Source organism: Rana temporaria, chromosome 4, assembly GCF_905171775.1.
Source record: "Rana temporaria chromosome 4, aRanTem1.1, whole genome shotgun sequence".
In the NCBI taxonomy this organism is placed as follows: domain Eukaryota; kingdom Metazoa; phylum Chordata; class Amphibia; order Anura; family Ranidae; genus Rana; species Rana temporaria.
Window position 1 is genome coordinate 67,809,913 of NC_053492.1, and position 15,074 is coordinate 67,824,986.

At 45.3% G+C, this 15,074-nt stretch overlaps 1 non-coding gene across 1 annotated transcript; it reads left to right on the top strand.

The window, feature by feature from the left end:
* Positions 1-2,953: 2,953 nt before the first annotated feature.
* TRNAL-UAA lies at positions 2,954-3,036 on the top strand. Its single transcript has one exon. It is a non-coding gene; the product is annotated as a tRNA-Leu (tRNA).
* The last annotated feature ends 12,038 nt before the right edge of the window (positions 3,037-15,074 follow it).

Genomic DNA, 15,074 nt, shown 5'->3' on the forward strand with positions numbered 1-15,074 from the left:
AGTGTTAACCCCTTCCCTGCCAGTGACATTTTTATAGTAATCCAATGTATTTTTATAGCACTGATCGCTATAAAAATGCCAATGGTTCCAAAAATTTGTCAAAAGTGTCCGAAAGTGTCCCCCATAATGTCGCAAGTACCGAAAAAAAATTGCTGTTCGCCGCCATTACTAATAAAAAAAAAAATATTAATAAAAATGCCATAAAACTATCCCCTATTTTGTAAACGCTATAACTTTTGCACAAACCAATCAATAAACGCTTATTGCGATTTTTTTTAAGAAAAATATGTAGAAGAATACGTATCAGCCTAAACTGAGGAAATAAATCGTTTTTTATATATTTTTGGGGGATATTTATTATAGCAAAAAGTAAAAAATATAATTTTTTTTCAAAATTGTCGCTCTATTTTTGTTTATAGTGCAAAAACTAAAAACTGCAGAGGTGATCAAATACCACCAAAAGAAAGCTCTATTTGTGGGAAAAAAAGACGCCAATTTTGTTTGGGAGCCACGTCGCACGACCGCGCAATTGTCAGTTAAAGCAACGCAGTGCCGAATCGCAAAAAGTGCTCTGGTCTTTGACCAGCAATATGGTCCAGGGGTTAAGTGGTTAAAAATTGAAAATGACTTAACCACTTGACCACTGGGCACTTAAACCCCCTTAATAATCAGACCAATTTTCAGCTTTCGGTGCTCTCACATTTTGAATGACAATTACTCAGTCATACAACACTGTACCCAAATGAATTTTTTGTCCTTTTTTTCCCACAAATTGAGCTTTCTTTTGGTGGTATTTAGTCACCTCTGCGGTTTTTATTTGTTGCGCTATAAGAGAAAAAAGACTGAAAATTCTGTAAAAAAATGACATTTTTCTTTGTTTCTGTTATAAAATTTTAGCAAATTTGTAATTTTTCTTCATAAATTTTAGCCAAAATTTATATTGCTACATATCTTTGGTAAAAATAAGTACAAATTGGTGAATATTATTGGTCTTTGTGAAAGTTATAGCGTCCACAAACTATGGTGCCAATATCTGAAAACTGTTGGGGGGTCTTGCGCAGGGGGTATTGCAGAGTATTGTAGGGGGTATTGCAGAGTACTGCGCAGGGGGTATTGCAGAGTATTGCACAGGGGGTATCGCAGAGTATTGCGCAGGGGGTATTGCAGAGTATTGCGCAAGGGGTATTGCAGAGTATTGTGCGGGGGTATTGCAGAGTATTGTGCGGGAGTATTGCAGAGTATTGTGCGGGAGTATTGCAGAGTACTGCGCAGGGGGTATTGCAGAGTATGGCGCAGGTGGTATTGCAGAGTATTGTGCGGGGGGTATTGCAGAGTATTGCGCAGGTGGTATTGCAGAGTATTGCGCAGGGGGTATTGCAGAGTATTGTGCAGGAGTATTGCAGAGTACTGCGCAGGGGGTATTGCAGAGTATTGCACAGGGGGTATTGCAGAGTATTGCGCAGGGGGTATTGCAGAGTATTGCGCAGGTGGTATTGCAGAGTATTGTGCGGGGGTATTGCAGAGTACTGCACAGGGGGTATTGCAGAGTATTGCGCAGGGGGTATTGCAGAGTATTGTGCGGGGGGTATTGCAGAGTATTGTGCGGGGGTATTGCAGAGTACTGCACAGGGGGTATTGCAGAGTATTGCGCAGGGGGTATTGCAGAGTATTGTGCGGGGGGTATTGCAGAGTATTGTGCGGGGGTATTGCAGAGTACTGCACAGGGGGTATTGCAGAGTATTGCGCAGGGGGTATTGCAGAGTATTGTGCGGGGGGTATTGCAGAGTATTGTGCGGGGGTATTGACAGAGTACTGCACAGGGGGTATTGCAGAGTATTGCGCAGGGGGTATTGCAGAGCATTCTTTGCCCGGGTTTTCGGCTCTTGATTGGATAGATTGATAGCAGCGCAGCCATTGGCTCCCGCTGCTGTCAATAAAATCCAATGATGCAGGGGGGCAGGGCTGAGTAGTACATTCTGCATCTTTGGACCCAAATGCTTGACTTGGGAGCACGCTCGCAAGATAAACACCCCCGGGAGAGCGCTTCTCCTAGAAAGTTATATGATGCAGGGATAGCGCTGCCGGGGGACCCCAGAAGAGGATGATCGGGGCCACTCTGTGAAAAACTAACTGTACAGTGGAGGTAAGTATGACATGTTTGTTATTAAAAAAAAAAACGAAGCTTCACAATCATTTTAAGTTCCACTTTAATGCAGCCCTATCTTACAGCTAAGGCAGATGACACTCCAAACACAGTTATAGACTGTGGTAGAGTCCCCTCTCCACCCCAGCCTGCTGATTGGACAGTGGAGTAGCAGCAAGAGACTAGTGAGGTGATTCCTATGCTCTCTCTCTTCCTTGACAGCACATTTGCATGCAGAACACCTGATTGGCTCCCAGTGCTGCCCCTCCTCCTTTTAGTCTGCGTACTGTTGTATAGAGGATTGCAATAGGCTGATCCAGGCTAAATTTGTTACTTATTATTATTATTATTATTATTATTATTATTATTATTCAGGATTTATATAGCTGCAACAGTTTGTGCAGCGCTTTACTTACATTAGTTGCACTAAAAGTAATCATAAGCAACTGATGATTTAATTTTGAATGCAGAGCTAAAATTAATTTGTGTCTTAAAATCTGCTCAGTGCAGAGTTTTAGAAACAAATTCTTAACTTCAGGTCCAGACAGACCATTTGACATCCTGTTTTTTTTTCTTATGACATAATTGTCATAGATACTATTATTATTGTCAATAATACTGTCCTTCTGTATTTCAGATGTATTTTTCTTCACATGTACATGCAGACCAAGCTGTCCATCAAAAGTGGGAGAAATTTGAAAAAAAAAACATAACACTACTGGAGGACTTTTAAATATTATATCTTTGTGATAACCTCCACGTACTTTACATTACCACATCTAATATGACATTGTGCCTTACCTGTCACTCACCAGGATGGCCGAGTGGTTAAGGCGTTGGACTTAAGATCCAATGGATGTATATCCTCGTGGGTTCGAACCCCACTCCTGGTATGAGAATTTTTTTAAAAAGCACTGGCAAATGTTGAGTCAGTTTATCAAGGAATAAAAAAAAGCCGAACGCAAGATAAACAGATGAAATACATGTAGCACTACCCCCGAAGGAGCTGCTGGTTTGTTTTGGGCAGCATGTTACCTCTATTTCCCCGCCGTCTAGGGTACTGGATGAGAGCTGAAACAAAGTCAATGTCCACACATTGCGTTCCTTTTTCTCTGCTTTATTTACCGAACGTGGTAAAAGAACGAACAGTGGATTGAAGAGGTGAAATAGGGTATAGGTAGTGGGTTCAGGTGAAGAACTTGATCAGAAGCACTCCTGTTTCCAGACATGAACTCTCATAGCCAGTCTAGCCAGAGTGGGTAGTGTGCCCCTGGATAGGCCTCTCTCACTAGTCCTAGCAGCCAGGGCGCCTCACGGAACTTTGGTACAGTCTCTGCCACTGACTTTCCCAAAGGTGGAGATACGTTCGGTCCAGAATCCTCTCACTTTAGGATTAAGCACCCAGGTCTCTTCTTAAAGTGAAATCAGGAAAACTGACGGGCGACCACTGCTCAGCCTTTCAGTAGTAGTGTGTCCTTCAATGAAGTTCAGGCCTCCCCTGAGTGTAACAGCCTCGTGCTTGGTGCTCTCCAGAACAGGTACTTCATTTGGCGGCTTCCTCCCTCTAGGACTGATAGCGCAGGACCACTTTGTCAATGCAGACAGTGTCTGACTACTGGGCCTGCCTGGTAAATCACGACTCCAGACCAACGTGGTCCCGGAGCTAGGAACTCTGAACACGCACCCCCGGCCAGCGCACCCCCGGCCAGGAGGGCCACACACAGGGGTGGTGGGACGACTGCCCAGGGTGGACGAAGACGACCGAGAACCAGTGACGTCTGTCCCTTAAATACTCTCCTCCAGCATGCACAGCAAGGCGATCAACCCCCACTGATTGGCAGCTGAGAAAGAATACCCAACACACCTTGATCTGACTGCTGCCACCCTTGGGGTGGAACCGACACCCCAGACAACAATAGTGGTCACCTGCAGTACAGCCATGGCTGGAACAGAGGCCCACATTTGAAAACAAATAGGTCAGAGGTAACTAATCCTCTGACTACCCTCTAAATTTAAAGCAGAGTCAGCAGCTGCCTGCTACATACATAAGGAATCTCTTAGGCCCCATACACACGACCGAGTTTCTCGGCAGAATTCAGCCAGAAACTCGGTCGGAGCTGGATTCTGCCGAGAAACTCGGTCGTGTGTATACTTTTCAGCGAGGAAGCCGACGAGGAACTCGTCGGGCCGAAAAAAGAGAACATGTTCTCTATTTTCTTGTTGTTCAATGAGGAAAGTCGGCCCGCCGAGCTCCTCGGCGGCTTCCACACTGAACTCGACGAGGAACTCGATGTGTTTGGCACATCGAGTTCCTCGGACGTGTGTACGGGGCCTCACACCTGCCAAAGAACTTTTATCTTTTCCATTCCAGTTCTGATGTTTACAACAGACAATGCCACTGTTATCACCCTTTCCATGGCCAGTCTCATGACGGGGCAGTGGAGTAGCAGCAGTAGACTCTTGAGCAGGGCTTATTTTCTCAAAAAATCGGTGCAGGAACTCAACCACATCCATCCCTGCCGAACCGCATCAAATGGTGGACATGGCTAATTTTCAACAGTAGGGGGGTCTTAAAGTGGTTGTAAATCTCATATGCATAATTTCTCAAAGACATGCCCCATTTCATAGCTTGTTCAATAAAAATCCAAACTGCTTTATTATTACCTCAGTGTTTTCATCTCTAAGCCTGTCACAGCTCTCTGAACATTTCTGGTCCATGGGCATGTCTATGGACTGGAGCTTTGGAGGTGGAGCTGTGACATCACTGGACCCAACTCCCAGCTCTACACTCACACTCTATCGCAAGCTTAGCAGCATGCACGGTGCTGAAAGTGTGCATGCACAGCATTCTCCTCTAGGGGGAGGTATTAACACCTGGAAGGTGGGGCCAGTGACTGCCCACGGAACAGAGATTTTTTAGAGAGCTGTGATAGGCTTAGAGATGAAAATACTGAGGTAAAGGTACAGCACATTGGACATTTAATGAACAAGCAATGAAATGGTGCATGTCTTTGAGAACTAATGTATATGAGGGTTACAACAACTTGAAACTAAACAGACTTCCACTGAGGCTGAGGCATGAAAAAGACATGCAAAAATGTGTTAAAGCGGGGGTTCACCCAAAACAATTTTTTTAACATTACATTCAGCCGAGTTGTTAGAATGACAATCGGCTGTTTTTTTTAATCTCCTTGCCGTACATACCGTTTTATATGTATATGTTCACCGCGGCTTCCGGGTATAATCTGCGGGACTGGGCATTCCTAATTGATTGACAGGCTTCCGACCGGCGCATACAGCGTGTCACGAGTTGCCGAAAGAAGCCGGACTGCGAGTCGGCTCTATACGGCGCCTGCGCACCGACGTTCGGCTTCTTTCGGCAACTCGTGACGCGCTGTATGCGCCGGTCGGAAGCCTGTCAATCAATTAGGAATGCCCAGTCCCGCAGATTATACCCGGAAGCCGCGGTGAACATATACATATAAAACGGTATTACGGCAAGGAGATTAAAAAAAACTGCCGATTGTCATTCTAACAACTCGGCTGAATGTAATGTTAAAACATTTTTTTTGGGTGAACCCCCGCTTTAAATACAGTTCCCATTCAGCTCTGCGTATACAAAAGAAAATGGGGAAGCTCAAGTCCTTAAAGCGGGGTTCACCCTTAGAGGGCACTTTTTCCCCTTAGATTCCTGCTCGTTTTCTCTAGGGGAATCGGCTATTTGTTTTAAAATATGTGCAGTACTTACCCGTTTACGAGATGCATCCTCTCCGTCGCTTCCGGGTATGGGCTTCGGGAATGGGCGTTCCTTCTTGATTGACAGTCTTCCGAGAGGCTTCCGACGGTCGCATCCATCGCATCACGATTTTCCGAAAGAAGCCGAACGTCGGTGAGCAGGCGCAGTATAGAGCCGCACCGACGTTCGGCTTCTTTCGGCTACGAGTGACGCGATGGATGCAACCGTCGGAAGCCTCTCGGAAGAATGTCAATCAAGAAGGAACGCCCGCTCCCGAAGACCCATACCCGGAAGCGACGGAAGAAGATGCATCTCGAAAACGGTAAGTACAGCTCATATTTTAATACAAATAGCCGATTCCCCTAGACCGAACGAGCAGGAATCTAAGGGGAGAAAAAAAAAAAAATTAACAAATGGGTGAACTCCCGCTTTAATGAGGATAATACTGACAAAGCCCCAAATGATCCACAATGGCTTAAAATTGCCATGGTCTAGTAACTTTTAGACCAAATAAAAGGAATATAAAGCACCTGATGACTTACATCCAAGCTGAGCTCTGTTATAGATCTATGCCATTGTTTCTAATTTTTAGAAACGATTTAATGACTGACATTGTACTACTAAATAGGCATAAGGCCAATGTGGTGCCTATATTTACCGCTTCAATACTGAGCACTTTTATCCCCTTTCTGCCCAGGCCAATTTTTAGCTTTCAGGGCTGTCACACTTTGAATGACAATTGCATGGTCATACAACACACACAGATAGAGCTTTCTTTTGGTGGTATTTAATCACTGCTGTTTTGTTTACCTTTTGCTAAAATAAAACATCAAAAGGCTGAAACGTTTTTGTTCGTTTCTGTCAGAAAATGTTGTAAATAAGTAATTTTTCTCCTTCGCTGATGTATGCTGATGAGGCAGCACTAATGGGCACTGATAGGTTGCACTGATGGGCACTGATGAGGCGGCATTGAAGGGCACTGATTAGGTGGCACTGAGGAGGCACTAATATGCTGCACTGATGAACACTGATAGGTGGCACTGATATGCTGCACTGATGAGCACTGATAGGCAGCCATTATTGGCACTGATGAGGTGGCACTTATGGGTACTTATTATACAGCACTGATTAGGTGGCACTGATGAGGAGGCACTAATATGCCACACTGATGGGCACTGTTAGGTGACACTGATATGTGCCACAGATGAGCACTGATAGGTGGTAATGTTTGGCACTGATGACGTGGCTCTTATGGAGAATGATGAGATGGCACTGATGAGGTGGCACTGATGAGGAGGCACTAATATGCTGCACTGATGGGCACTGATAGGTGTTACTGATATGTGGCACTGATGAACACTGATAGGCGCAATGATGGGCACTGATAGACTGCACTTATGAGAAAGGCTGCACTGATAATCAGGGCACTGCTGATCAGTGCCCTGATTACCTGTACAGGTTTCCCCCAGAAGGAGATGCCGCTAATTGGCTCTCCTCTCCTCACACTCTGTGTCAGTGAGAGGCAAGGAGAAATGATAAATGGCACTTCCATGTTTACATGTGACTGACTGTGATTGGACACAGCCGGTCACATGGGTAAAGAGCTGCATCATCGGCTCTTCACCAAAATCGTGGTCAGAACGGTGACACTGGGGCAACGTCACATGTCATCCCAGAACGAGAGATGATCCCGCCTGCCATCATTTTACTATATGGCGAGTGGGAGGAGGATAAAAAAAGATCGAAGTAGTTACCAAATAACTACAGACTGGTTAGTTTAGCTGCTATAGTCAGGAAGCTACTGGAGAGTTTAATAAAAGACCACATAGAAGACTTTTTAACATATTTACAAATGACATAGAGTGTGGTATTAAAAGTACCATTTCAGTCTTTGCAGATGACACCAAGCTATGTAGTGGTATTAAATACTTAGAGGATGTTTCCAACTTACAAGCCAACCTCATTGCACTGTTTAATTGAGCAACTATGTGGCAAATTACATTTAATTTTGATAAATGTAAAGTAATGCACGATGGGGCATAAAAAAATGCATGCTTCATACATACTAGGGGCAAATAAGTGCCCCAGAATAAATAAGGACATTTAAAAGCAAAATCGAAGGATGAGGTAAGTGAAGGAGAACTGCACTAAGGTAAAGGAAGCTATTTAGGATTTTTTTTTTACCTTTACTACAACCCCTTTAAGTGTGTCCTAGGGAGTGATTCTAACTCTTAAGGGGCGTGGCTATGAGTGACACGTCACTGATCGCTGCTGGAGCATACGATCAGTGACAGTGTCACTAGGCAGAACAGGGAGATGCTTGTTTACACTCCCTCTGCAGCTCTGTGACCCGATCGCGGGACACTGGCAGACATCGAATCCGTGGGCCCCAGGGGCACAGTCACGGAGCTTGTGGGATATATACGTTACTTTGCCCAGCTGTGCCATTCTGCCGACGTATATAGTCGTCAGCCGGTCGTTAACCGGTTAATTGTTTTAACTGGTTAAATTCGATGGTCTAGTGCACAGGTGTCAAACACAAGGCCCGCAGGCCTCCAGGCCATTTCATGTGGCCCTCTGACCTCTCCTGCAGCTGCAGGAGAGCTCCAGACCTCCTCTGATCCTACTCCAGACCCTTACTTTCTGCTTTCAAGCAATGCATCCAGCTTCTTCCCAGCAGCAGCATAATGAAACCCCCTTTCATTATGCTGCTGCTGGGAAGAAGCTGGATGCACTGTGATTCACTGTGATATAAGGAAGAGTGGGGGACTCAACTTCTGACAGTGGGGTGACTCTTGACATCTAATGTAAGGGGAGGGGATGCGCTGGACATCTAATCTTACAGATACAACCAGGGCCGGATTCCAGACAAGGCCAACAAGGCCAGGCCTCGGGGCAGCAGTGGGTACAGGGGCGGCACTGCGGCTGAGAAGAGAGGACACTTTCACTTTCATTCCTGGAGTTCCCCCCTGTCATGTCACGAATGGTGAGAGGAAAGAAAACAGAGGGAAGAGGAGGTGAGATGGCTCTCAATGTAATTTTCGGCAGCAGCAACCCCCCCCCCCCGGTTCTCAATGTCATTTTGTCAGACCCCCCAATGCTCAATGTCACCCCCCCTGCTTCTCAATTTTTGGCAGCAGCACCCCCCGCCTCTCAATGTCATATTCGGCAGCAAACCCCCCCCGTCCTCCTTCGTGTGTTGCCGAAAAAGTCCCTGGCGGAAAATGTCCCCCCTGTACTGCGCAGGCGGGGGCGGCATTGAAGGACCCGGCCTTGGGGCGGCAAAGGGAGTAAATCCGGGCCTGGATACAACTGGCCCTTTTGAGGGCAATTATAATGCTGATGTGGCCCACAATGAAATTGAGTTTGACACCCCTGGTCTAGTGTCTTTTTTCAAACTAACTTTGTAACTATAAAGTATATGTAACTATGTAACCTTTGCTATATTTTTTTATGAAAATCACCTTGAAGTCAAAAGTAAAAAAACAACGGCAGCAAAATGGACATTTCTGCAAAAAAAGAATGAAAAGAATAGAAAGCTTTTTTACTTAACACATGAGAGGTGCGAGGCAAATGGAAATCAATGGATATGTGAGGCAAAATGGAAAGCGTAGAGAGACAGTTCTCTGTTAGGCAGAACCCCTCTCTTCATCTAACCAGGTCTCTGGTTCCATCATGATAAAAGTCTAATCTTTGTACCAGAGGCATTCGTTTAAATGAAGTTGGCTCTCTTATTGGCACTAATAGAAGTGTTGTAATTGCCCTGGATCATGAGCATTTCCTTAAGGGAGGAATGGATCTTATCGATCCTTGGAGGGGGCAATACATATACATTTGACATATTTTAAGCCTCAGCCTCTGGAAGATAAAAAAAAACTTAAAGATTTTGCTCGTGTTCACAGCTTTTCAAGTCAGCATTTGAAATTTAAATGAAAAAGAATAACGAGAGCTTGTAATTTGCCGAAAGGTCCTGCTGTTTTCTTGGAGATAATTTCTGCAGAAGAAAATACAGAAAGGATTTTTAGGACAAGCAGTGAGCTTGTAAAATGCTATTTGTACAGCGCTGGCGGTTTTGGCTGCAGGGCAGGTGGACCTGGATCCCTTCCATCCTGTCTGGAGAAGTGAGGACAACCTGTCCCTGCATCCACCTCATCTCTCATATATTCCTTTTCTGCTGTGCAAGGTCACAAAGGTGATCGATCACCTCCAGGAATGTTAGGGAAGTTTTATTTTATTTTTGTATTCTATTTTTTACTGGGAACAATGGCCCGGATTCACAAAGCACTTGCGCCGACGTATCTCAAGATACGTAACGTACGTAAGTACAAATGTGCGCCATCGTATCTATGTGCTGACCCACATACTAAGATACGCCTAAAAATAGGCTTCCTACGACCGACGTAACTTGCCTACGCCGTCGTATCGTGGGCGCATATTTACGCTGGGTGCATTTGCCGCTCCCATTGATTTTCTATGCACATATGCAAATGAGGGAGATACGCTGATTCACGAACGTACTTGCGCCCGGCGCATAATATACGTGGTTTGCGTAAGTCGTACGTCCGGCGTAAAGTTATTCCCCATATATGAGGCGCAACCCATGCAAAGGTATGGACCAGGGAACACAAGCCGTCGTATCTTTTGTCGTTTACGTTGTACGTGAATACGACTAGGCGTGGGTTACGTTCACGTCGTAGGCAGTGATCCGTCGTATCTTAGGGAGTAGTTCCGACGTAATTCTGAGCATGTGTACTGGATGCGTCCACGGGATGGTGCATTAGCCGTTATTCGTATCTTAATGGCGCTCGGCCCATCATTTGCATGGGGTCACGCATCATTTGCATGGCTCACGCCCACTTCCACTTACGACGACTTACGCCTAAGAAACCAAGCGCAGATTTGGTGGCAAGTGCTTTGTGAATCCAGTGCTTGCCTCTGTGCACTGCGTCGGCATAGCGTAAAGAAGATACGATACGGCGGCATAAATATGCGCAGATGTATGTGAATCTGGGTCAATATCTGTAGTTACAACAATTCTAATACCTATAATTAAAGTAAATGTAAACCCATTTAGTTTGCTGGAGCACCATGTATCCTATATAATTGTCATTTTTTTTTTTTCACTTTAAGAAATTACTGTTTTCACTTTTTTTATTCTTTATTGAATCCCAGTACTGATGATCTCCTCCTGCCTATGTCATCCACTAGATTTGTACATGCACTTACTCCAGAATTGGCTGCACATCATCACTCTGGGTAAGTTTCCTGATAGTGACAATGGTGAATCATGCCTTACGTCCGACCAAAGCGTGGTCACGTACGATGGGACTATAAAGGGGAAGTTCCTTTCAAATGGCGCCACCCTTTGGGCTGCTTTTGGGCTGCATACTTGATTCTGCATACTTGATTTTTCCCTTCAGAAACGCATACACACAACCGTTTTTCGCAACGAGAAAAAGACTGACGGCAAACACGATGAGAAAAAGAGAGCTGGTTTAAATTTTTTGCGGGCATTTTTTTCATATAAAAAACTGCTAGGGAGCATACACACAGCCGGTTTTTACGACCAATATAAAAAATGGCAGTTTTCTCGTCGTGAAAACCGGTCGTGTGTACAAGGCATAGGTATTGGATGAAGGAGTATTCCCATGCTGCCTATAATAGCAAGTCCTAGATGCAGCAAACACCAAATAGGTCAACCAGAAGTCAAAATATGACACATATAAAATCCTAGGTATATAGTCACACAATACTTAAAGCGGGGTTCCACCCAAAAGAGGAACTTCTGCATTAAGCACTCCTCGCCCCCTTACATGCCACATTTGGCATGTAATTTTTTTGGGGGGGGCGGGAGTGGGGGCTTTGGTAGGAGTGGAACTTCCTGTCCCACTTCCACATTACGGGGCCGCCTAGGTGACTCCTCCTCTCGCCTTAGGCAGCCTCTCCCTCTAGGTGATCTCCTGGGACACCTGACAGGTCCCAGGAGATCGTCTGTCCACTCCTAGAGCGCAGAGCGACTCGTGCATGCGCAGTGAGTGCCCGGGATGAAGCCGAAAGCTGTCACGGCTGGGTGCCCACAGTGTAAATGGAGACGCCGCTGAGAGGGGGAGAGGAGCGTCGCTCCGGGTGGCTGCATCGCTGGACCGTGGAGCAGGTAAGTGTCTGTTTATTAAAAGTCAGTAGCTACACTTTTTGTATGAACATAAAAAGGCTGGAACTCCACTTTAAAGTAGAGTTCCACCCAAAATTGCAAGTATATCTTATAGCCTTCCGTACATAGCATACATCTTCTAACGCTGCATTAAAAAAAAAATTGCGGTTAAAATACCTAGTTATTTTCCTTTTCATTGCTACTTCCTGCCTCTCGCTCCCGCAGGAGTAGGTGCGCACCCTGCTTTCCCCGGAGCCGCACTGTCTCATGGGAGCTAAGTGTATTTGCACATTGAGACAAGGGGAACGCACGCACCGCTGTGGTTGCCATCACAACGGGGCAGGGACTTTCGATGACGCCGCACGTTGTGATGGCAAACCTGGAAGTTCACATCGCTGCTCAGAGTAAACACAATTCACCGCATCCAGGAAATAAGTGCTTGTGCTGCCTAATGCCGGGTACAGACGAGAGGATTGATCCGCGGATATGGTCCGCCGGACCGTATCCGCGGATAAATCCTCTCGAGGATTTCCCCGGATTTGGATCCGATGGAGTGTACTCACCATCGGATCGAAATCCGCGCCGAAATCCCTTCGCGATGACGTGTCGCGCCGTCGCCGCGATGATGACGCGGCGACGTGCGCGACGATGTCATATAAGGATACCCACGCATGCGTCGAATCATTACGACGCATGCGAGGGAGGGAATCGGACGGATCGATCCGGTGAGTCTGTACAGACCACCTGATCGATCCGCTGAAGCCGATTCCAGCGGATAGATTTCTTAGCATGCTAAGAAATTTTTATCTGCTGGAAATCGGTCGGGCAGAAAAAATTCCGCGGAAAAAGATCCGCTGGGATGTACACACCAGCGGATCTATCCGCTGGAACTGATCCGCAGATCAATTCCAGCGGATAGATCCTCTCGTGTGTACGGGGCCTTACGCTAATTATATAAGTTATTCTTTCTAAAGAAAACGGACAGCGGATGATTTTGAAAACCAAAAAACAGTGAGTATTTATCTGCAATGGGGAAAAGAAAAAAAAACGAATAGCCGCGGAACCTCCGCTTTAATTAAGATAAAATCAAAATTGCATACATATAAAGTGCAAGTGCTAAAGGTGATGCTAGTGCAAAGAACTCTATATATACTGTTGTAGCAGAGACAATCAAAACCTCATAGGTATTGATTCAAGTGGATATTAACCGATTGCCGACCACCGCACAAGTTTTTACATCAACAGAATGTGGCGCTCTCGACCCAGTCGCAAGCTCCGTGACCGTGCCAGCGGGACCCGTGGACTCGATGTCTGCCGGTGTCCCGCGATCGGGGCACAGAGCTGAAGAACGGGGAGATGACAGTGTAAACACAACATCTCCCCGTTCTTCCTAGTAACATGTCACTGATCGTCTGTTCCCTGTCATCGGGAACAGCGACCAGTGATGTGTCACTCGTAGCCACGCCCCCTAACAGTTAGAATCACTCCCTAGGACACACTTCACCCCTTTAGCGCCCCCCTACAGGTTAACCCCTTTACTACCAAAAGTGTCCGATGTGTCCGCCATAATGTCACAGTCATGATAAAAATCGATGATCGCGGCCATTACTAGTAAAAAAAAAATATTAATGAAAATGTCATAAAACTATCCCCTATTTTACAGTATAGACGCTATAACTTTTGCGCAAACCAATCAATAAATGCTTATTGCGATGTAGAAGAATATGTATTGGCCTAAACTGAGGATTTTTTTTTATATATTTTTTGGGGATATTTATTATAGCAAAAAGTAAAAAATATTGTTTTTTTTTTTCAAAATTGGCGCTCTACTTTTGTTTATAGCACAAAAAATTTAAACCGCAGAGGTAATCAAATACCACCAAAAGAAAGCTCTATTTGTGGGAAAAAAAGGACGTAAATTTTGTTTGGGAGCCATGCTGCACGACCGTGCAATTGTCAGTTAAACAACTCAGTGCCGAATCGCAAAAAGTGGCCTGGTCTTTGGCCAGCCAAATGGTCTGGGGCTTAAGTGGTTAAAGTGCTAATATTAAAGGAAGTCCATATGCGAGTGACCTTGAGTAGTAGCATGCCACTCCAAATATCACTTGGTGCAGATCCAGAAAGAAGAAAGAAATATTGGTGACTTGCTGACTTGGTGAAACGGATCTTCAATGTGATTACACCTCTATGCAAGGTGGACCACCGTAAGGTAACGGTGTTAACAAATGTGTAGATGGTGGACATGTTCCAGGTTTCTGCTTTGGGCCAATGGGGGTTTTCCTTTATAAAGCTCAGCAGAAGATATAGGAGAAGGAGGAGGAAGCTCCGAATCAAACAAAAAAATATAGGAGAGAGAAGAAATGGAGGTCCAGATTGTGAAGTATATTGTGGCTGGTAATGTTTTATTAAAGCAGAAGCCGAAATGTACTCACATTAAAAGTAAACAAACACAGCACAGCACCACAAGCTCGCAACCTGATGTCACTTCCGGTGCCTATCTGTTCCGATGTGTAGTGTCATGATCATGTGACTTCTTCAGTCATGCCTAAGTATTGGCACATCTATTTGCAGTCTCAACCAAGGATGCAGGCATAGGGCACACCCTAATCACCCTGTGCGATGCCAGTTCCCCCTGATTCCTGGCATCCACTGGGATGTTTCAAGATAGATGCATGAATGAACACATTGAGTGATCTGTACTAATCGCTTCAATTTGTGAATGAACAGGAAGTCACTCAGCAAAGAGCACTTCCCATTCGTTCACGGTCGAGTGCAGCTGAGGCTGCAGAGAAAGGGGAGTGGGGAAGTTTTGTTCTCGGCCCCTTTCTCTCTGTTTAAACCCTTGATATTTAACTAAAGTCATTAAAAAAGGCTCCTAAAGAAATTTAGGCCCCATGAAAATGTAGTTGACTTTTTTTTTTTTTACTCCATATAGGCAGTGTGTGTCAGGGCAAAATGAGTAGCCGTTCTCTTGGGGTCTGTGCCTCTCACACACTGCACACATGGATGATATGCCACTGACACATGGTGTGATTAGGGTGTGC